We start from the raw sequence: 23,272 nt of genomic DNA, 5'->3' as shown, positions 1-23,272 counted from the left end.
CATGATTAGTCAATTTTTTTGGCTTTGTATGTTAACTCTCTTTTCAACCACCAGGTTCCAGATGCTACCTTGATGCCAACCATACTTCCCTGGATAGACAACCCCACCAATGTGTCCTCAAGCTCTGATTCCCCAGAGCCCTGCCCCACTAGGGAAAGAGACAGGCAGGCTGGGATCAACCTGTCAACGCCCATGTTCAGTGGGGAAGCAATTACAGAAGCCAGACCTTCCACCTTCTGCATCCCACAATGACCTTGGGTCCATACTCCCAGAGGGTTAAAGGATAGGAAAGCTATCAGGGGAGGGGATGGGATACGGAGTTCTGGTGGTGGGAATTGTGTGAAGTTGTACCCCTCTTATCCTATAGTTTAGTCAGTGTTTCCTTTTTATAAATAAATTAAAATAAAAGAAAAATAAAAAATGGGGGAGTCAGGTGGTAGAGCATCGGGTTAAGTGTACGTGGCATGAAGCTCAAGGACCAGCGTAAGGATACTGGTTTGAGCCCCCGGCTCCCCACCTGCAGGGAGGTCGCTTCACAAGCAGTGAAGCAGGTCTGCAGGTGTCTATCTTTCTCTCCCTCTCTCTGTCCTCCCGCCTCTCTCCATTTCTCTCTGTCCTATACAGCAACAATGGCATCAATAACAACAACAACAATAACTACAACAATAAAACAACAAGGGCAACAAAAGGGAGTAAAAAAATAAAAATTTAAAAAGAAAAAAAGAAAAAGAAAAATGGGTGGGGGAGGAATGGCCTCCAGGAATAGTGGACTTGTTGTGCCAGCATTGAGCCCCAACAATAACACTGGTGGGAAAAGATGTAGTAAAGGAAGAAAGAAATCTTTTTCTCCCACCCCTGATGCTAAATACCCACAGAGAAGGAAGGTCTTGTATGGACACAGTGAAGAGGTGACTGTTGGCCAGGAGCAAAAATGACCAGCACCTTGGATTTAGACCTCGCCTCCCAACCTCCAGATGTGTGAGAAAATAGAGTTTTGTTGCTTAAAACACCTGATCTCTGGTATTTTGTCACGACTGAGCAAACTGACTAATACAGAAGGCTTACAAACCTGCTTGTTTCCTGTCTCATTCATTGCTCTTCGCATAGCGACCAGCACGTGGAAGGCATGCCAAAATTATCTGCTAAGGGACTCCTCATATGCTTCTCCTGTCTGTGCTGCTGCTTCAGTTGTCTCCACACTGCTTGCCAATCCTAGATTCCCTACTTGGGCTACTTTGAGGGAAGGCCAGAGCTAAGTATCAGCTCTATGGTATAGGTACAGTATTGCAGAGAGCAGCTTCTCTTTTTTCTACATGACTCACAGATTAATAGATCACTTCACTCCTTCCTCATTTTAAACACAGCATTGGCCAGAGCCAAACCTAATAAATTGAGGTTGGCACATGATATGAACTCAGTTTGTCTTCCCTGGACTGACTTTAGCCTACTATGGCAAGAAAGTGAGGCCTGTCTGCTTGTCCCTCATTCAGGCTGGGTTAATGGATAACTAGGTTTGGGGTGCACTCTTGTTTTCTGTGAGTAGCTGGAGTCTGAGTGTGCTGACCAAGTGCAGGGAACAATTCGAGGGAGATTGGGTGTTTCCACCTGCCTGGGGTGCTGAGGCTGGAGCCTCTGCTGGGAAATGGGGGGTGGGGTGGTGTTAGCCCACCTGGAGGTGCCAAAAGCAGAACACAGAGCCCAGACCTGGACAGAGCTCCACTGGTCTTGTGTGGTTATGGGAAATGATGGCTGAAGAGCTGCCACATTTACATCTAGTGATGTACCCTGGGTCCCCAAATCCAACCTGGATTTCCATCTGTCAATGTCTGAGAAGCATCTTTCTGTCCACTACTTAGTCCTGCCTTCAGACCCCTAATCCCTTGCAATGCCCACAACACATACACAAGCCTCCTCTCTGGGGTCTCTCCCTTTAATCCTCACAGCAGCTGGAGGATTTCCCAGTCCTCCTAAAGTATCAAAGCCCTCCCCCACCCACCACTCACTTCTGACCCCATTTCATGGTTTTCACTCATTACTCGTGGGTTTTTTTAAATTTTTTTATTATTTTATTTTATTTATTTATTCCCTTTTGTTGCCCTTGTTGTTTTTTATTGTTGTAGTTATTATTGTTGTTGTCGTTGTTGGATAGGACAGAGAGAAATGGAGAGAGGAGGGGAAGACAGAGAGGAGGAGAGAGAGATAGACACCTGCAGAGATTTTTTTTTCTTTTCAACTTTGACCTATATGAGAGTACTTGGGAGAAGGATTGGCTGGTCTATGTATATGAAGAGAAATTTGAAGGATTTGCTCTTGTGATTTGGGAACAGGCAAATCTGAAGAAGGGCCAGCAGGCTGGCAATTCAGGCAAGGTTTGATTCTGTGGTCTTGAGTCTAAAGGCTGAAAACTCAAGCAGGACTTCTGTGTTGCAGACTGGAGACAGAATTCCTTCTCCCTCAGAGGAACCTTACTCTTTCATCTTAAAGCCTTCAGCTGACTGGATAAAGACCACCCACTTTATAAACGATAATCTGCTTGACTCAAAATCAATAGACACGAATGTGATTATATCCACAAAGTACCATTAGTGATCCGGGAGAAGGCACACAGTAGAACACAGGACTTGGTACCATGAGATCCCAAGTACAAACTCCGTCACTGAATATGCAAGGGTGATGATCTAGTGTTCTCTCTCTAAGAAGTAAATAAATCATCCTCCTCCCCTTTGCTACCCCCCTCCTCTTTCTCCTTTCCTCGACCTCTCCTTTTCCTCCTTCTCTCCTCTACCTCTTCCTCCTTCCTCTTATCTCCAAAGCTGGAGGAAAAAGTTCAACAGGCAGAGCACAGGCGTGGTCCTCCCAGGTATAATTCCCAGTACTACCAGCTAAACAATGCTCTGGTGGAAAAAACAAACATCTAAAATGGTGTTTGTCCAAAGAACTGGACACCGTGACCTAGTCCAGTTGGAAAATTACATAGTCTCTGCACCATCCCTTGAAGGGAGCCTGTCTTACGGTCTGCACTTTCACTCAGTCTCTGCCCAGATATCCTGCTTCCAGATCTCACATAGTTCCTAAATATAGACATATCCCACTCTTTCATTTCTTTTATTTTTATTTATTTATTTTGGATAGAGACAGAAACTGAGAGGGAAGAGAGAGACACAGAGGGAGAGAAACAGAGACACATCTTTAGTACTGCTTCCCCGATTGTGAAGCTTCCTTCCTCAGGTGAGGACTGGGGACTTGAACCTGGGTCCCTGCACTTTGTAACGTGTATACTCAAATCACTTGGCTTTTTTTTTTTTTTTCTTTTTCTTTTTTCTTCAAAGCAGTGCTCAGCTCTGGCTTACAGTGGTGCTGAAGATTGAACCTGGGACCTTTGGTGCCTCAGTCATGAAAGTCTTTTTCCATAACTATTATGCTATCTCCTCAGTCACCCTCTTGCATTTCCCTTAGACTTTGCTCTAAAGTGAAGCCTTCTCTGACACCCTCATTTTAAAGTACAAGCCTGCAGCTAAGGAGGGGGCTTAGGAGACAGAGCAGAATTCTAGAATGGCTGAGGCTCCAGGGTTTGATCCCCAGTGCCACACACTCCAGAGTGGGGCTCTAGTTTCTCATAAAAATAAATATATACATTGGAAAGATAACATAGTACATAGCAAAAATGACTTTCATATCTGAGACTCTGAGGTCCCAGGTTCAACCCCTGGCACCACTATAAGCCAGAGCTGAGAAGTATTCTGGTTATAAAAATATATATATATACATCAATAAATAAAACTTTAATGTATAAACCCTCCTCCACACCCAGCATACCAATGTCTCTCGGCTGAGCTTTCCTGTGTGTTGGTCTCAAGTGAGACTTGTCTCAAAAATACAGTTTTCTATTCTGTTAGAGTCTAGTCATGACCAGAGGCTCATTAATCAAAGGCCCTCATTCACTTGTGCACCAGGCGGAGCTTCAGTTGCTTTCAAACACTCCTTTTTCTTCTCTGCTCTGTGACGCTAGGATGGCACCTTGAAGTTCGCATTTTTGTTCTGCCAGCTAGCTCCAGGCTAGGCTCTATCAAGGAGGGTGTTTTTATGGTGCCTGGTGTTTGTTTAATCAGATGGAGACATGCAGATGTGGAGATGACTGTAGTGAAATAAGTTTAGCCACAGTTCCCAGGAAACAGAAGGCAGAGGCACATGGGGATAGGTTGGGAGGTGGGAAAAATGAACAAGAGATATGGGGAAGTCTTTACTGTGGGGACTGGAGAGGTTGGCTCAGTGTGTCCTTTGAATGAAGGGTTCAATCCCTGGCATCACATAAGACAGTCATGCTCCAGTCTCTTTCTTATTTGTATATGTATATAAATTAGGTCTGGGGTTACAGCATACTGGTTATGCAAATGACTTTCATGTCTGAGTTATCAAAGGTCCCAGGTTCAATACCCAGCCAGAGCAGTGCTCTGATTAAATAAAGAAATACATAAATAACATGGAACATTGTGGTTCTCACTGGAAGGGTTGGGTAAGAAGGCTTAGTGTTGACTAATTTTTGAATACTGTCAGTGAGGGCAGGAGAAATAGCTCACTTGGATAGTGCACTGCTTTGCCATGTGTGCAACCCACATTTGAGCCTGACCCCCATGGCACACAAGAAAGCTCTGGTCTCTTTCACTGCCTCTCTGCATTCTCTTGTCTATACCTAAAATAGTAATAGTAGGGGGCAGGTGGTGGTACACTCAGTTAAGTGCACATGTTATCATGTGCAAGGACCCAGGTTCAAGTCCCTGGTACTCACTCACTTGTGGGGGCTTGTAGGAGGGGGTTGGGCAGAGAGCTTCTTGGATGATGAAGTAGTGCTGTAAGTGTCTCTCTCTTGGCCACTCCCTCTCTGTCATCCCTCTTATCTCAATTTCTCTCTGTCTTAGCAGGTTTAAATGAAAGTAATAGAGGGGTCGGGCGGTAGCACAGCAGGTTAAGCGGACACGGTGCAAAGCGTAAGGACTGGCATAAGGATCCCGGTTCAAGCCCCTGGCTCCCCACTTGCAAGGGTGGTCGCTTCACAAGTGGTGTTGCATGTGTGCAGGTGTCTATCTTTCTCTTCCCCTCTCTGTCTTCCCCTCCTCTTTCAATTTCTCTGTCCTGCCCAGCAACAACGACAGCAATAACAACAATAAACAACAAGGGTAACAAATGGGAAAAAATAGCCTCCAGGAGCAGTGGACTCATAATGCAAGCACTGAGCCCCAACGATAACCCTGGAGGCAAAAAAAAAAAAGTAATAGTAACAACAACAGTAAAGAAAGAAATTAGGGCTGGGGAGTATATGAACTGTCCTTAATTGTCTAGTGTCTGAGTGTTTGGGGTGGATGGATATGGGCCCAGAGTGTGAGGACCCAATACAGGAAGTGAAATGATAGGTTTGCAAATGAATGGTAAGCGCTAGAGCAAATTGGTTGCTGCCCCTAAAAGTGATGTTAGCTAAGGCTCCGAGATGCCAAAGTACCAAATAATAAACTAAAAGTCATAATTAAGACACAAGGAGTCATCTTGTGCAAGGGCAAGGGCAGAAGGAGACACTTCTTGCTCCTTGTGATTATCTCATGGGTTTCCCAGTGGCTCATACTTTCCATATCACTCAAGTCGCATCCCTGTTTCCAGTAAGAGCAGTCCCTTCCTTCCTGTGGCACAGTGGCCCCAGTTTATAGTTTATACTTTCTGTCCCTTACAGAATCTGCACCATTGTGCAGAGACATAAGCACCTGTAAGCCTATGTCTCATACCTAGGAGGTCCAGCTCTCAGCCCCATGGAATCATCTTCCAGGTTCAAAGACACCACCACTACCCAGGTAAATCTCAGTTTCAGCTCTGCAGTGTCCTTCCTCTAAATGTATGTGTGTTTTGTTTGTTTGTTTGTTTGTTGACAATTCATACCTCTTTTTTTAAGTTCTTTTTGTCCTGGGAATGTCATTGCTTCTTGAAATTGCCAGCTTTATGATATACTTTATTGTTTTTAAATATTTACTTAAGCATCACTCTGGAGTACAAAATGATGGAATTTGGGATCTCATGCTTGGAGGTCTAACACTTTATCCACTGTGCCATGTCCTAGGCCACTGTGTCATACATGGAGGAAAAAATACTGCCCTTTTAGTTATATCATTAATGGCTTCATACTTAGCAATTATTTATATTCAGTTCTCTCTTTAAAATAACTAGCAGCATTCTGTCTCATTACTGGATCTTGGATGATTAAAAATTAATACCCAGAGAGAGTTTCTATGGGGCATTGCTTTGTTTGTATTCTTGGAGTTGAATTCCATGCTGAGCCCCTTAACAATGGAAAATAGGGTGCTAGCAGTTCATGCCATGTGGTGGCATCATAATCAAATTATTCCCGGGGTTGACTGTGATAGAGTACTTAATGAAGGCACTGTGGGGACAAAGTGACTGTTTTACTTGGTCATTGTGTCAGTAATGACAACTACAAAAATGATAATATGAGATTTCTATTTTGTCATCACTAGGACTTCACTACTCCTCAGGACACACACACACAGAAAGACAGAGACAGAGAGACAGAGAAAGATGGGGGAAAGACATCATAGCACTGAAACTTCCTTCAGTGTGGCAATCTGGGCTCAAACCTGTGTCATGAGCATGACTGGGATGAATTTTTTTGAATGCACTAGAGTGCTTCTGGAAAGAAAATCACTAAGCAGGGAGGTAGCTCAGCAGGAGAAAACATGGAATTGCATGCATAAGACCCTGGGTTTGATCCCTGGCACCTCATGACAGTAAGAAAGACAGAAACAAATTGAGCATCATAAATGGCAGAGAGATACTCTAGTCTCTCTTTTTCACACATACATACACACACACACTAAAAACAAAGTAAATTGTAAAATCAAGTAAATATCAGTTGAAATTATGACCAAATTTGAGGAATAATCAACTTAGAAACAAGTGATAGGTCTCTTGTACATATCAGGACCAGGCCATGACGTACCTACTTAAGCGCACAAGCCCCTGGTCCCCACCTGCAGGGGGAGAAAGCTTTGCGAGTGGTGAAGCTGGGCTGCAGATGTCTCACTGTCTCTCTCCCACTCTATTTCCCCTTCCCCTTTAAATTTCTGTCTCTATCCAATAATATATAAATAAAATACATTTTAAAAATACATATTTAGTAACCAATGTGATTTTTCATCTCATTTGGAAGAGGATTAGATATCTTTGTATAGAAGACACTTGTATCTTTTTAGAAAAAGAAAGTTGTTTTTATTACCTTGTGGAAATTCAGCTATGTAAAGAAAGGTGTGTAGGGACGCTGAGTATCCAGTGTTATGACACAGGGACAAAGAGGGAATTTCCCCTACTTCTCTAGGTTATTCTTGAACTGGTCAAGTCACCAAATCAACATGATATTAGGAGGAAGAAATAATAAATTTAATTGCATATGTATGGAGAATCTACACAGATACAGATTTTTTTCTTTTTTATTTAAAAAAGGATTAATTAACAAAACCATAGGGTAGGAGGGGTACAATTCCACACAATTCCCACCACCCAATCTCCATATCCCACCCCACCCCACCCCCATAGCTTTCCCATTCTCTATCCCTCTGGGAGCATGGACCCAGGGTCATTGTGGGTTGCAGAAGGTAGAAGGTCTGGCTTCTGTAATTGCTTCCCCGCTGAACATGGGCGTTGACTGGTCGGTCCATACTCCAGTCTGCCTCTCTCTTTCCCTAGTAGGGTGGGTCTCTGGGGAAGCGGAGCTCCAGGACACATTGGTGGGGTCTTCAACAGATTCTTTTTTTATTAAATATTTATTTATTTGTTCCCTTTTGTTGCCCTTGTTGTTTTACTGTTGTAGTTATTATTGTTATTGTTATTGATGTTGTTGTTGGATAGGACAGAGAGAAATGGAGAGGGGAAGAAAAGACAGATGGGGGAGAGAAAGATAGACACCCGCAGACCTGCTTCACTGCTTGTGAAGCAATTCCTCTGCAGGTGGGGAGCCGGGGGCTCGAATCAGGACCCTTACACGGGTCCTTGTGCTTTGCGTTATATGTGCTTAACCCGCTGTGCTACTGCCCGACTCCCATAGATGCAGATTCTAGTGCCAGCAGGAGAAAACGAAGGTATATGTTCCAAGCTAAGGAGTGAAATGGAGCCCAGGGCTTCAAGGAAAGAGAAGGGGATTATCTGAAGGAGACCAGATGCTCTGTAATTAGATGTTTGTCCTACTATATATGACAGATAGGTTTCTCTGATAGACGTATTATTTCTGGCAAACATTCTAATTCTGGAAGGTATCTCCAACTTTTCACTTATCCTAGATAGTTCAAGACAGTGGTAAAAGTTTCTCATGAGTCTCACTTGGCCTCACTTCAAGGTAGTCCAGATGCAGGATTTAAGAAACAAAACCAGGGAAAAGGTAGAATGAAACACTAAGAAATGCTTGGTCTGTCTCAGCAGATCCAAGGACACTAATGGGGAGTAGGGGAAGGTCTGTACTTAGGGGCACTATGCCATGCAGCAGAGGGAGATGGGATTTTGGTGGTTGGTGAGGGGTGCAGGCACAGAATTTGGGGGGTGTAATACTGTCCTTGAGACAATTCTTTTTTCAAACCACATTTTCTCCAATAAAAAACAAAACAATAGACCAGCGAAATAGTTCACTGGGATTGTGCACTGCTTCGCCATGGGCAAGACCCAGGTTCAAACCCAGCATCCACAGCACTGAAAGAAGTTTTAGTGCTGTCATCTCTTTCATTCTCTCTTTGAATCTCAAAAATAAAATAAATAAATATATATATATATATATATATATCAGTAAAAAGTCACATACTAAATTGACACATTTTAAGTCCCCTTTTACTAATTTATTTATTTTTTAAAATATTTTATTTATTTATTTATTATTGAATAAAGACAGAAATTGAGAGGGGAAGATAGAGAGGGAAAGAGACAAAGAGACACCTGCAGCTCTACTTCACCACTTGTGAAGCTTTCCCCTTGTAGGTGGGGACCAAGGGCTTGAACCTGGAACCCTGCACATTGTAATGTGTGCACTTAACCAGGTGCACCACCACCTGGTTCCAACTGACACTGTTTTATAAGGCCTTCCCCTTGGGGAAGTCTATGCTTCACTGCTTTGTGTCATTCACAGGCTACTGCTATTAGCTTCAAGCCACCCCTCCACACTCTGCATTGTTGTGCTGAATTGGGGAACTCTGTAGGCCTCATTTCTGCTTTGTCAAAAATCATCCTACCTTTTAGGATTTTGATGTGAAACTGCAAGATAGGAGGTGGAAGAAGTCCCTTTCTAGAGAGGCTGCTGAATCCAGCTTGCATTTCCCCAGAACTTACCAACTATATTGTGCCTTCCCCAGAAACTCCTGCAACAACAGAATAGCACCCCCTTCTCAGAGAACAGAGCTTCAGCTCAGAAAGGGCCCTGCCACTCAGTTGAGTTTTAATAATTTAAATATCTTGTTCTCTCTGTCCAAGGACTGGTATTTGCTTCCTGTAAGCAGTGCTTCCACGACAAATTACTGTACTTTTCTTGCTTTTTCAGTTACCCAGTGAGTACCTTTATACTCAGGCACTAATTCTTTTTTGGTAGCAGTTCTTTAGATTAAATTCTTCCTGCTCAAATAACTTGTGTGCTGTCTAGTTTTTGGCTCCATCATTCCTGATATACACATCTTGTGTTCTTTAAATATGAATCATGCTTGACCTTGTGTGTGTGTGTGTGTGTGTGTGTGTGTATATATATATGGCACTAATATATATATATATATATATATATATATATATATATACAATTTAGTTGAATTCCATTGAATGAATATAAAATATAATGAATATTATTGAATGTTTAGCACCTTAAACTTTATTCTAAGTGAGATACATGCATTGTCTCATTCATCAAAGTAATCTATGAGAAAGGAACTATTATGTCTAATAAGAGGAAAAACAAACACTGATATCCAGTAAGTGTTAAACTGTATGTACTGGCAGGTAAGACAGTAAAACCTGATCCAATATAGAAGTTAGGCCATGGGTGATTGGGTCTTCAGATTAAATGTTAACAAACAACTCAGGTTGACTAGCTAAAGCTTGAAAGGCTTAATTCTAGGTAGGTGATGAGAACAGGCCACAAGGAGACTGACTACCTGTGCAAAGATAAGGGTGGGGTTATAAGGACAATCAGTAGCCAATAGTTTCATAAGGAGAGATGATTGCTTACTTTAAAGTCTTTAGCCTGTCAGCACAAGGTTGGTTTGTGATAGAGCTGAGTCTCATACCATTTGGGGAGAATCTTACTAACCCACAAGTCCATCAGGTTTAATCCACATAGTACAATTGAGGTATAAATCACAAATCTAACAAGGTCAGAATTGTGCTATTTTTGAGGATTTGTTTGTTGCTCATTCTGATTAGTTCTCAAGGAAGAAGTAGCTTTGGTTCCTTCTTCTGGGACTCTTTATCACATTTTATTGGAAATTTAGGCTCAGAGTCATGCAGTAGATAAGTCTATCTAGACAGGTTCAACAAAGGCAGAGCAATGAAACAATCCTTTTGTAGTCGTGGCTGGTATGTGATAGAAGCAGCTATGGTGATTGCAGTGACTTGCTTTATTTTCATGGGGACTGGTTTTCTGAAAACGTTCTGCCTGGCAGGTGCTCTTATAGGTTAAGGCTTCCTGGTCAAGCAAGTGGACTTCAGAATTGGCACATTTAACCAGTTTTCTATACAACTTCTATTGAAAAGAGAGATGACTTCAACAAATGACTGGATAAAAAAAGTAATGAGACATATACTCAACAGAGTATTATGCAGCAATAAAAAGGGGTGATATTGTGTCCTTTGGGATAAAGTGGATGGAATTGAGTGAAGCAAGTAAGGAGATGAAGAACAACTACACCATGGGTTCACTCATATTTGGAACATAAACAATTAAACATAAAAATGTAAAAACATGTCAACCAATTTTCAAGACTGTGGGAGAACTATCATGGTTATCTATGGGGGTGGGGATGGGGACACAGATCTTTGGTGATGGGAGTGGTGAAATTTAAAATAATACTACCTGGGGGATAAAAAAATTTGCATGTGTACCAACTACTGTATTTACTGTCTCCTGTAAATAAATTAATATGTGAATTTTTTAAAATTCTAAGAAAATAAAGAAGCAGTATTAAAAAAGAAAGAAAAAAGAAGAGAGGGACTAGCATTCAGAACATGACTTTTTGAGCTGGGGAGACAGCATAACAGTTATGCAAAGAGCTTTCACATCTTCTGCTCTGAGATCCAAGGTTCAATCCCCAGCAACACCATGACCCAGAGCTGAGCCATGCTCTGGAATAACAAACAACTTTTTGTGGTAAATACACCTAAGTTAAAATCCAGGTTACCTAGCTTTTAAATTTTTTTTGTTTTTTATTAGTGATTTAATATAGATTTACAAAATTACAAGACAACAGGGGTATAACTCCACACTGTTCCTACCATCTGAGTTCTGAATCCCCAATCCCTCTGTTGTAAGCTACAGCAGTTTTTCTAAGGTTGCAGATACGGGTGAACTATTATTTCTACAACTATCTGTCTATATTTGTATATAATTGCCCCCCCATTTCAGGGTCCCATCCTCTTTTCCTTTCCAAGTCACACATAAACTTACTACATCCAAATGTCCCTCTCTTTTTCCTCTTTTCTCTCCAGGTCCTGATAGAGCTGGTGCTCAGAGCCCTTTAATCAGCTAACCCCTACCGCTCCTCCCCCACTGGGAGTATGGATCAAAATTATTTTTGGATGGGAGATCTGGTTTTTGTAATTGCTTCTCTGCTGGACATGGACATTGGCAGGTTGATCCATACCTCTCGTCTGTTTCTATCTTCCCCTAGTGGGGTGGGACTCTGGAGAGGTGAAGTTCCCGGCGGGACACATTGGTCAGGTCATCTGCCCAGAGGAGACAGGATAGAGTCGTGATAGCATCTGCAACTTGGTAGCTTAAAGGTGGCAAGATATAAAGTGGGACAAAATGGTTAATGAGGGAGTCTAGCAGTAGTGCAGTGGATTAGGCACACGTGGCTCAAAACACAAGGACCAGCATAAGGATCCCGGTTCGAGGTCCCCCCCCCCCACTCCCCACCTGCAGGGGAGTCGCTTCACAAGTGGTGAAGCAGGTCTACAGGTGTATATCTTTCTCTCCCCCTCTCTGTCTTCCCCTCCTCTTTCCATTTCTCTCTGTCCTATCCAACAATGATGACATCAATAACAACAATACCTACAACAACAATATAAAAAAAAGGGCAACGAAAAGGGAAAATAAATAAATAAATAAATATTTTAAAAAAAGTTTAAAGTTGTTAATCAACAGGAACCAAAAAGTAGGAACAGAGCAGATGAGAGTAGGGTTCTTAGGTTGGAAGAAAGCTAGGAAATCTATTTTAGGCACGTTCCTTGGGGCCCACGACTATCGCAGTTCTTGATTGAGTTTGATAGCTAAAGTGGAGTTGGATAAAAATATTGTTTGAGAAGATAGTGTCAGAGTTGAGAAAAGGGCCAGAAAGCTGGATTACAGCAGAGAGTAGCTCCCACTCTTAAAAAATATATATCTATGAATAAAATTAACCATTTTCCCCTTATCCACCCAACCTGGGGCCCATCTATATATTTATATTTAGCATAGGAGCCTTTGTAACCTCTGAGGTTCCTCTTGGTCTGAGCTGGCAATTCATGGTCACAGCTGGAAACAGTGCAGGCTACACTCACTTCAGAACCAGTCTTCTTGGAGTAGCAGGGCAGGATACCCCAGCCTCCCTTCCGAGAATGGGGCAGTCCCTGCCTTGCTGAAGTTCCCTAGCTTTTTTAAAGCTCAGTTTCCTTATCTAGATAGTGAGACAGGTAATTCAAACCTAAGAGGGCACTTTGTTTAATCTATTTTAGGGAATGATTTTTTTCATAGCAAACCAGATTATGATCCATGACTGCCCCCTAGAGGCAAATTAAAATACAGCCTCTTTAATTATGCTAGCTATAACCTGAACATCTTTTTCTTCCTGTACTTTTCAGTCCAGAGTCTAATAATTTCTGTAAATGAAATGACCCAGTAAGAACTGGTCTCTAGTGTCTCCTAAGTCTCTAAATTATAAAATTAAACTTCTTCAAGGGAACTAGGAAAGCTTAACTCAGATAGTCACTGCAGGGCAGATTGCACCAAAGAATTTATCTTGTAAAGTTACCCGAAGTCGTCAGTAACAATCACACACACACACACACACACACACACACACACACACACACACACACACACACACAGACACACACACACACACACACACACACACACACACACACCCCATAAGTTGGCTAATTTATTTTATAATCTCTTATTTTAGATGTTTTTGGGTCTGGGAGTTTAGAAGTATATAGAACACTCATAACAGAATATATTAATATCTCTGTGGAAAAGCATCATAAGTGGAGGGCTGGGGAGATAAAAAATCTTGGTACCTCATGCTTGAGGGCCAAACAAAAGGGCCCAGGTAGAATCCCCAGTACCACCAAAAACTAGAACTAGCAGTGCTCTGGGGAAGAAAGAAAGAAAGAAAGAAAGAAAGGAAGAGAGAAGGAAAGAAAGAAAAACTAAGTGAAATAAATAAAAACTATTATAAATAGCTTCATTTACGGCCAAATGGATTTTCTGAAAGCATACCTCCCCAGCCCCCATCAAAAAACCTACTGTGTGGCCTGATGGTTCACCCAGTAAAGCACACACATTATCATGTGCAAGGGCCCAGGTTCAAGCCTGCAGCTCCCAACTGTAGGGAGGGAAGCTTCAGGAGTGGTAGAGAAATTTTATAGCTATCTCTCCTCCTCTCTGTTTTTTTCTCTATCCCTCTCTCCTCCTCTTCCTTCTTCTTCTCTCTCTCTCCCCTCTCTCTTCCCTCTCTCTCTCCTCTTTCCTCTCTCTCCTCTCCTCTCTCCTCTCCTCTCTCTCTCTCTCTCTTTATCAAAAAACAAAGAAAGAGAAACAGAGTCTCCAGGAATAGTGGAGTTATATAGACACTGAGCCCCAGCAATAACCCTAGAGGCAAAAATAAATGGTGATCTGGGAAGTGACTCAGTAGATAAAGTGCTGGAATGTCAAGCATGAGGTCCCAAGTTTTACCCCTGACACTACCACATGCCAGAATGATGTTCTGGTTCTTTCCTCTTTTCTCTTGAATGAGTGATTGAATCATATATATAGTGGTCCTGAGTTCAAGTCCCAGCAGCACATGTACCAAAGTGATGTCTAGTTCTTTTTATCTCTCCTCCTACCTTTCTCACTAATAAATAAATAAAATAAAATGTTATATATATATTTTCAGACCTCTTTAAACTTTGAAATTACAGATTGGGATTGTGGATTTAATAACCACTGCCAAATTAATCTGAATGTCAATATGAAGACAACAAATTTAGCTAAAACCCATGAATGTGTCTGCAAATATCTTAAAAGAAAAATGCAACCAAGCTAAATCTAGTAGTACATTTTCAAAGCATATAGTCATGGCCACTGGAACAAGGAGGTGTAGAGCCATACCTGTGAAAATGGGTACAGGTTGGCAGTCAGATCTAAGACATAGATTTAAATGTAGAATAAAACACAGGAGCTGTGGCAAGTGTTGTATTTTCATCTCCCCAGAGGGCCCAACAACTCCCCATGAGGCTCTTTTGTTAATCACCTACAGGAACTGAAACTGGAGAGTCAAGATGTGCAGGGTCACCTTAACCCATAGAAGCAGCAGGCTCTGTTTCCCACCAGCAAGTACTTTCTGCCATTCTTGTGTAAGCCCACAGCTTGTACACCCACTGACAACTCCTCTCGGCCTGCGCACACAACATAGGAGGCATACACAATACCCCCCCCCCCCGTTTATCTTAACTCTGTGGTTTCCAAGGAAACAGTACAATAGGAGACCAAGGCCACTGTCAGGCAGGCTTGCATCAGCCCTGATATTAATTAGTTTCCATTACTCACAGAAGGGTTGTTTAGCTTGAGGAAATACATCACTGTGATTTGCCAATTAGCTGGTAAAAGAGTCATGAGTCTTTCAAAAAATGTAGAAGGATAATTCACAAAACTGAACATGGGTTAATAATAAAACCTCCTGACAAATTAGGACTAGAAAGGAAATTTTTCATTCTATCATCACAACTATCCATCGATACACCAGAGTTCCTAGTTGATCTAATGAGAGGAATAAATAAAAGGTATAATAATTAGTAAGAGAGTGGCCTGAGATGCAGTGTAAGTGTGGAGCTCTGGGCTTGTAAGCACGAGGTCCCGAGTTTGATTCTCAGCACTGTATATGAGAGAGTACTGCTCTGGGCTGTCTTTCTCATGAAATTACAAATTAAAAGAAAAATGTAATGCCTGGTTCAGTATTCAGCATTGCATGTTTCAAAATGGTGTTCTAATCTCTCTGTTTCTCTCATGAGAACCTCCCACTTTCTACATTATATGAAATAAAATACATCATGTAAAAATATTTTAGCAGCTGGAAAGATAGTTCAACAGATAGGGTGCCTGCATGGCCATGGGCAGGTGCAAGCCCCAGAACCACATGGGAGGTACTATGAAAGGGAAGGAAGCTTTGGTGGGTGGTGTTTCTCTCTCTCTCTCTCTTTCTCTCTCCTTCTGTTTATCTATCTCTATCTCTTCCTACCTCCCTCTCTTTATCGAAAGGAAAAAGAAAAGTGACCAGGACTGATGTGCAAGTCTCAGTTCCACCACAAAGAGAAAAAAAGAAAGAAAAAGAAAAAAGGAAGAAAAAGAGAAAAAGAAAGAAAGAAGGAAACCTAGAGTGTAAAAAAAATAAACTACCCCAACTCTTCATCTGCACTATTCCAGTTTTAGGTTCATGATTAGTTAACTATTTGTTTGGCTTTATATGTTAACTCTTTTTCAGCCCCAGGTGCCAGACACTACCATGATGCCAACCGGACTTCCCTGGACAGACAACCCCACCAATGTGTCCTGGAGCTCTGCTTCCCCAGAGCTCTGCCCTACTAGGGAAAGAGAGAGGCAGGCTGGGAGTATGGATCAACCTTCCAACACCCATGTTCAGCGGAGAAGCAATTACAGAAGCCAGACCTTCCACCCTCTGCACCCCATAATGCCCCTTGGTCCATACTCCCAGAGAGATAAAGAATAGGAAAGCTATCAGGGGAGGGGATGGGATATGGAGCTCTGGTGGTGGGAACTGTACCCCGCTTATCCTGTGATCTTGTCAACATTTCCATTTTAAAAATAAATGAATTTTAAAAAAACAAACTAAACTAATAAGAAAGTTTGACTGGTGTACTAGGTAAAGGTCAATATACAAAAATCAATGGACTATGATATACAGGTGTACATAGGAAGTTTCATGAACAGTGAAGTGGTGCTATAAGTGCAGCAAATGTCATAGGCAAAAAGATATGTTCACAACTTCAACAAAAAACTGCAAGGTATTGGGGCTGGGTGGTGGCACACCTGGTTGAGTGCACATGTTACAATGCAAAACGACCTGGGTTTGAGCCCCTGATTCCCCACCTGCAGGGGGAAAGCTTTGCAAGTGGTGAAGCAGGGCTGCAGGTAGTTTTTTGTGTGTGTGTGTCTATTTCCCTGTCTCTCCCTTCTCGATTTATGACTGTCTCTATCCAATAAATAAATAAATAAATAAATAAAGATAATTTCAAAAAAATTAAAAACTGCAAGGTATCTAGGAATATATTTTATAAAATTGTGCTTAGGAGTCAAGCAGTAGTGCAGTGGGTTAAGTACAGGTGGTGCAAAGCACAAGGACTGGCATAAGGATCCCTGTTCAAGCCTCCTGCTCCCCACTTGCAGGGGAGTCGCTTCACAGGTGGTGAAGCAGGTCTGCAGGTATCTATCTTTCTCTCCCCATCTCTGTCTTCCCCTCCTCTCTCCATTTCTCTCTGTCCTATCCAACAACAACGATATCAATAACAACAACAATAATAACTACAACAATAAAACAAGGGCAATAAAAGGGAATAAATTAAAAATTGTGCTTGACCTTTATAGAGAAAAATGCAAGATATTTTTTAAGATATAAAAAGAATAAATGGAGACATATATGGACAATTGTTATCATAAATATATCATTTCTCAGCGCAGGAGATAGCCCACCCACTGCAGCACACACTTAACCATGTGCAAGGACCATGCACAAGGGGTAAGTTCCACAAGTGATTAATTGGTGCCGTGGTGTCTCTCCTTTCCCATCTGTCTCTCATATTCTCCACCTCTCACCTTCTATCTGGAAAACAAAAAGTCCACCAGGAATGATGGAATCATGCAGACATGAAGCAAAATGATGATGATGATGATGATGATGATGATGATGATGATGATGATTCTTCTTCTAGCGTTTGCCCTTCTTCCGTAGCCAGTCAACAGCGTCAGGTTGAGCCTGATGTAAAGTTTCGAGACCTCCTTTGAATCTGGAGAGGTGGCAGTCGTTGACTCTGTGGGTCATAGTCTGTCTGTAGCCGCAGGGGCAGTTCGGGTCGTCTCTGGCTCCCCAGCGATGGAACATAGCGGCGCACCGGCCATGGCCTGTTCGATAGCGATTGAGGAGGGCCCGATCATAACGTGCTAGGTCAAAGCCGGGCTGACGCTTGCAGGGGTCTGCGATAATGATGATGAATTAGTTTCAACACTTCTCTTGGTTTTCCAACTTGCAGACAGCAGGTAATGGAATTTCTTGGCATCTGTAACCACACAAGGCAGTTCCTCAAATAAACAGCATTAAGTAAATAAGATAAATATAGGGATCCAGGTGGTAGCACACCTGGTTGAGTGCACACATGACAGTGCACAAGGACCCAGGTTCAAGTCCCTGGTCCCCACCTGCAGGGGGAAAGCTTCACAAGTGGGGAAGTAGTGCTGCAGGCGTCTCTCTGCCTCCTCTCCCTCTCTACCTTCCCCTTCCTTCTCAATTTCTCTCTGTCACCTATCCAATAATCAATCAATCAATAAAATATTTTTTAAAAAGATAAACATAGGTGATTAACTTATCTTTTGCTTCTGTTTCTCTGGAAGAACTTAACCAATATACTTACCATGTATTTATCCTTTGGAAATTTCAAATGTCTCCTTAGTCCAAAAAACTCCCATTAAAATAAAATTTACTGGTGGCCCAGCTGGTGGCACACCTGGTTAAGTGTGCAAGGACCCAGGTTCAAGCCCTTGGTCCCCACCTGCAAGGGGAAAGTTTCACAAGTGCTGAAGCAGTGTCTGTCTGTCTCAATCTTTATGTCCCCTCTCCTCTCAGTTGATCTCTGTCTCTATCCAAAAATTAAAAAAATAAATTTTTAACAGAGGGGTTTTTTTTGTTAGTTTGTTTTTATATCTTATTTATTTACTAATGAGAGGGATAGGAGAACAGAGAGAAAGAACCAGACGTCACTCTGGTACATGTGCTGCCGGTGATAGAACTGATGACCTCGTGCTTGAAAGTTCAATGCTTTATCCACAGTGACACCTCCCAAACCACAAATAAATATTGTTTAAAGGCTGAGAGTAAATAAACAAATTCACTGGGACTAGGTGGTGGCACACCTGGCAGAGTGCTTTCACAGTAATGTATGAAGATCCATACATGTTCAAGCTCCTGGTCCCCACCTGCAGGGGGATGTCTCACAAGCTGTGGAGCAGTGCTGCAGATGTTTCTTTCTCTCTCCCTCTCAAACATTTTTATTTCTCTCTGTCTCTGTCAGAAAAGAAAGAAACGGGAAAACATGTCTTTTGGGAATGGTCCGTCATTGTGCAGGTGCCAAGCCTCATAAGTAACCCTTGTGGCAAATAAATAAGTGATTTACTGGAAAAGTTAGTAAGCATTCCTGTTCTATTTGTTTTTAAAAGGGTTTCCTTTGGGGGTCGGGCAGTAGTGCAGCTGGTTAAGAGCACATGGCGCAAAGTGCAAGGACTGGCGTTAAGGATCCTGGTTCAAGTCCCCTAGCTCCCCACCTGCAGGGGGTCGTTTCACAAGCGGTGAAGGGGAGTAGAGCAGTGGCGCAGTGGATTAAGCGCACATGGCACCAAGTGCAATGGACCGGCATAAGGATCCCGGTTTGAGCCCCTGGCTCCCCATCTGCATGGGGTTCGCTTCACAGGCGGTGAAGCAGGTCTGCAGGTGTCTATCTTTCTCTCCCCCTCTTTGTATTCCCCTCCTCTCTCCATTTCTCTCTATTCTATCCAACAACAACGACATCAATAACCACAACAATGTTAAACAACAAGGGCAACAAAAGGGAAAATAAATAAATCACAGAAGATGGTGCACTTATGCTGTGAAGGGTCACTAGTATGTTGTTATGCTAGGCAAAGCAGGAAAAGCATCACTGTCATTTGGACACTTGATTAGGAACCCATTTTTGCCTTTATTGGTATGCTTCTGCTCCTAGAACTTGACTCAGTAATAGATATGTGAAAGATTTGTTTGAGGGGGGAAAAAAGAATCAAAGGAAGATGCCTGGAGAGTGGTTGTCTGGAGTGATGGACTTTAAATTGGCTTGTTCATCTCTTCAGGGGTTTAAGCTGCTATTCAGCACTTCCTACCTAAGCCACCATTCACACCCCCCCTCCAATTGTTCCACATAAAAGCACCTCCAATGTTGGTGGCCCATGTCCTATGATTCACCCTCTGCAGAGGCGGCCCAGGCACCCAATGTGCTAAGAATAGAATTTTCCATTTCAACTTATTTGAGGAAGCTATTTTTCTGCTTCATTCATCAGATATTAAAACTCTATTAAATGCCATGGAAGTGTACAGTGGGCTGGGGTTACAGTGGTAAACAAATTCACATGGTTCTTACTCTCAAGTAGGAGTGAAGGGGATTTTTTTTTTTTTAAGTAGATGCAGGGCGACTGTCAGGTGGTAGTGCAGCTGGTTAAGCACATGTAGTGCAAAGCACAAGGACCATCTTAAGGATCCTGGTTCAAACCCCCTCCCCGGCTCCCCACCTGCAGGGGAGTCGCTTTACAGGTGGTGAAGCAGGTCTGCAGATGTCTGTCTTTCTCTCCCCCTCTCTGTCTTCTCCTCTCTCCATTTCTCCCTGTCCTATCTAACAACAACGACATCAATAACAACAACAATAAAAAACAACAAGGGTAACAAAAGGGAAAATAAAAAAAGAAGTAGATGCAATCCAAGCTTTGTGTGATCATGTCTAACTGCTCTCTTTAGAAAGGCAGGAGGTAAACCAATGTATAGGTTTACCACCCTGCTACTTGTTTCATCCACCTAATACTCGAAACAGATGGTAAATAGTTCCATGATAAATTCCATAGGGAGGGTTCTGGTCCTGGAACATGATGGCAGAGAAGGACCTAGTGGGGGTTGAAACCTAGTGTTAGGTGGAAAACTCAAAAATGTTACACATATATAAACTATTGTATTTTACTCTCAACTGTAAACCATTCACCCAATAAAGAAATTAAAAAATATAAATTGCAGGTGTGTGCGTGTGTGTGTGTGTGTGTGTGTGTGTGTGTGTGTGTGTGTGTAATCAGCACTAAGACTGTCCTGTCTCTCCTTCATACTCCAATCCAGATTGTTAACTGTACTTCTGACTGGTTGGTATAAATCAGAGAATCCTACTCACACCTCCTCACGTTTGATTAACCTCCTAGAATGGGCTACAGAGAAATATTTTATTAAACAGAATACTAGCATGTATAAGAAAAGATAATGATGGGAGTCGGGCTGTAGCGCAGCGGGTTAAGCGCAGGTGGCGCAAAGCACAAGGACCGGCATAAGGATCCTGGTTCGAACCCCGGCTCCCCACCTGCAGGGGAGTCGCTTCACAGGTGGTGAAGCAGGTCTGCAGGTGTCTGTCTTTCTCTCCTGCTCTCTGTCTTCCCCTCCTCTCTCCATTTCTCTCTGTCCTATCCAACAACGACAACAACAATAATAACTACAACAATAAAAACGACAAGGGCAAGAAAAGGGAATAAATAAATAAAATAAATATTTTTTTAAAAAAAGAAAAGATAATGATAAAGGATACAGATGAACATCCAAATGAAAGAGATGCTTAGGGCAAGCATACTTAGGGTGTGGAGAAATTGTGCAGAACCTCAAGCCCTCTTATGCATGCCACTCTTTCTCCAGATTTCCATTTGCTCACTACCCCAGAAGCTTTCTTCCTTTCATTTTTCTTTCTTTCATTCTTTTTGCAGAACCACTATGCTGTCTCCCCACCCTGATTTTCTTTCTGTGTCTGTGTCCCCATCCCTACTCCCATAGATAACCATGACAGTTCTTCCACAATCTTGAAAATAGGTTGATAATTTGGTTTTTTTCACATTTATATATTAAATTCTCGATATTCTGCATATGAGTGAAACCATTCTGTAGTTGTTCTTCACCTCCTTACTTGCTTCACTGAGTGTAATCTTCTCTAATTCCTCCACTTTATGCCAAAAGACAGATTATCTTCCCCTTTTTATGGCTGTGTAATACTCCGTTGAGTATATGTCCCATAACTTTTTTATCAAGTCCCTAGGAGCTTTCTGAACTATGTCCAATAAGATTTTATGGAGGCTTCATTACATAGACATAGTTGATAAGTACATTGACCACTGAACTCACTCTCCAGCCCCTCTTTCCTCCCTTGAAGTCAGCAAGAGGGAATGAAAGTCAATCACATGGTTGGTCTACTAGTAACCAGCACTCTCCTTAGAAGGATTCCAAAAGTAATTTCATTAACATAACAAACATCACCTTGATAATTTTCAACATTCAGAAACTATCATGTGTTTTGGCAGTCCCCTTAGATGTCACTGACCACTTAGAGATTCCTCATAGGTGGATGAAGGTGAGTGGTCCTACGAATTCATTATGCCAAGAAAGAAGTTGTCCAGGAAATGGGCTTGGTTGCTGCTCATACTTCTTAGACAAGGAAAAACCCTATGTTTGGCTACTTCATTTCTGGCAATAGTTTTGATTTACAAACATCAACCCTAAAGAGACAGTAGGAGAGGGGCATAGAGAGCTCTGATTCTGTTGCCACCTGTCTTAACAGTTTGGGATTATCTTTACCTTTGCACCTTATCTGTCAGGAGGGCACAAACTGTGACTTACAAAGGGCAAAGAACAGTTTTTACATGTTTTTTTTTTCCTTTTAACATCAAGCAATTCTACAATTTTCTGACATTAATAAGTGTTCAACAACTTAATGCAATTCTGACACTACCTGGAAGTGGCACAAACCTCACATGATAGTCGTGTAGCCTAACAAGACTGCCCTGCCTCAGATACTGGCCAATGTTACCTTCATTTCTTTCTTTTTTTTCAATGTTACCTTCATTTCTTTCTTTTTTTAATTAATTAATTTACTTATTGGATAGAGATAGCCAAATTGATTGAGAGGAAGAAGGAGGTAGAGAAGGAGAGAGACACCTGTAGCCTTGCTTCACCACTCATGAAGCTTTCCCCATGCAGGTGGGGACCCGGGTCTTGCTCCCAGGTCCTTGCACATTGTAACATGTACACTTACCAGGTGTGCCACCACCTGGCCCCCAGTGTTACCTTCATTTCTATTCCTTCTTTTTCAACTTGGGGGTGGGGGTAAGTGGGGCTCTCATAATCTCAACCCTTTAGGTTTCATAATTTGCTAAAACAACTCACAAAACTCAGGAAGTGTAATTACACTTCATTTTCTGAATAACGATTTAAAAATTGGGCACAGCAAGAGATTAACAGAAACTAATAAAACAGAACAATTGTAACAGCAAAACATAATACAAGTGACTTGAATTTGGCCTCTTTATCAAAATAGCTTATTTTTCTTTTCTTTTCTTTTTCTTTTTTATTAATAGCTTATTTTTCTACAGGGTAACTGAAACCCAGGAAAATAAATTGGGAAGGGGAGGGGTCTGCGGAGGACTATTCTAATGTGAAAACAACCAGACAACACTTAACAGGAATGAGTATGATTGTGTCCCAATAAAGCTTTATTCATGACCTCTGAAAATTGGATTCCATATACTTTTCACATGTCATGAGCTATTATTCTTGCTGTACTATTTTGCCTCACTACTTCAAAATATGAAAACCGGGCGGGGTTAGTTAGCATAATGGTTATGCAAAGAGATTCTCATGCCTGAGACTCCGAAGTCCCAGGTTCAATCCCCCACACCACCATAAGCCAGAGACGTGCAGTGCTCTGGTATTTGCCTCTGTGTCTTTCTCTCTCTGCATCTCTCTCA

Source organism: Erinaceus europaeus, chromosome 13 (genome assembly GCF_950295315.1).
Source record: "Erinaceus europaeus chromosome 13, mEriEur2.1, whole genome shotgun sequence".
NCBI lineage: Eukaryota > Metazoa > Chordata > Mammalia > Eulipotyphla > Erinaceidae > Erinaceus > Erinaceus europaeus.
Note: the sequence above shows the minus strand (reverse complement) of the source record.